Source organism: Poecilia reticulata, linkage group LG7 (assembly GCF_000633615.1).
Source record: "Poecilia reticulata strain Guanapo linkage group LG7, Guppy_female_1.0+MT, whole genome shotgun sequence".
Classification (NCBI taxonomy): domain Eukaryota; kingdom Metazoa; phylum Chordata; class Actinopteri; order Cyprinodontiformes; family Poeciliidae; genus Poecilia; species Poecilia reticulata.
The window spans coordinates 24,586,169-24,587,715 of record NC_024337.1 but is presented as its reverse complement, the minus strand read 5'-3'; the positions used below and the strand labels follow the sequence as shown (position 1 = coordinate 24,587,715).

General features: G+C 32.8%; 1 long non-coding RNA gene across 1 annotated transcript in view; it reads left to right on the top strand.

Annotated features, from left to right (window-relative positions):
- Nucleotides 1-1,547, top strand: part of LOC108166452 (uncharacterized) — a 5,689-nt gene continuing 4,142 nt past the window's right edge. The window contains exon 1 of the long non-coding RNA XR_001776817.1: nt 1-76. This is a non-coding gene — a long non-coding RNA (uncharacterized LOC108166452). The remainder of the gene's footprint in view (nt 77-1,547) is intronic.

The following is a 1,547-nucleotide window of genomic DNA, read 5'->3' as shown; positions in this document are numbered from 1 at the left end:
AGAAGACCCCATAAAACGTGTGAGGTTCTACAAAAAGCAAAACCCAGATGAGGCCGGGCCTATCGACAAAGCTGAGGTGAGAATGAAATAGAATTCTTTTATATTCTGGATTTGCTCATTTCTGTCACTTGTGTTCTTCTGAAATGAGATCATTTGAATTTCACTCAGAGCCGTGCAGAGACCACTAAAGGGGCAGGTGCTCAAAAACAAAAAAAGGGCACATTTAACCGCATTCTAGGACAGAATATTAACAAAGCCACACAGCTTTCAGAGTTTAATAAACAATGATAAATTACAAAATTGTGAGATATACAATCAAAGCTAAGGAAAATCTCTATAGAGCATACAACTATGCATATGTAAGATATTTTATTAGTAATTTCTTTCTGCAGGTCTATTTTGTTATAGGAAAGTATTGCACTATTCAAACCTGCAATTTAGCAAGATATGTAAATCAGAGCTTAGACCACCAGATATATTTTGTCTTTACAGAATTACACTATTAAAAATATAAACAAAGGCACAATATAACCCTTTAGTGGACTGTAATCTATAAAAAAAGAGCTGCCTGTTTGCTATACTTGCAGTGCAAATGAAGTGAAAAACTTATTTGTAAAACAAACTTACTTGCGCTTGTCAGAAATATTTTCTTGCTATTCTAAGTTTTTGTTTGTGACTCAAAGTTTTGCTTGTGATTCTCACATGATATTGTGGGCAGGGCCCAAAATCAAAACAAAAGATTTCTGATGTGTGCAAATAAAAGTTCATGTTTGGCAAATAACTTTTTAAGTTCACGAGAGAAAAATTTGTTATTTAATTTTAAAAAAAGTTTTTTAAACTAAATTTTTTGTTCAAAGAAACAAATCATTACAATTCCAAAGGTTTTTATTACTATTTTATTTTACTTAACTGAGGTTTTTTTTTTGTTTTTTTTTATATTTGGGGGGGGGGGAATTTACTTCATACTCTGCGAACCAGACCCTAAACTTAAAGTCTGGGTTGAGTTTTTTCCCCTTATTAATGACACACTTTTATTACATACATTTTATCTATCATGGTAATTCAGGGTGAGTTAATTTTAATTATAAATGAATATCCTTGTTGGACTTTTATTTAAGTGTTATTCCCCTTCAAGATACATTTACCTAGAATAAATGCAATGTACATTATGTAGCAAAGGAAATTAGAAGATTGGACATATATCCATAATGGTGATGGTGACGATACTGAAGAATGACTGATATCATTAAAGATACAGGGAAGAAGATTTTTAGTTGTCTTGCTTTGCTAGCAAAGTCGTTAGCTAGCAGCTAGCTAATAGCACATCAACAGCCTAATGTCTGTATGACAAAACTACTGAGTCGATAGATAAGAACAGTTTATTATGAGGGGCCGTTTAGGACAAAATCTATGTTTAGTCTCTCACACACTACAAGAAACTCACGCACACTCCAAAAAAACATCACGCACACTCTAAAAAAACATCACGCACACTCAAAAAATACTCAAATTGCGTATACATACTACTAAAATGTCTCACACGCACA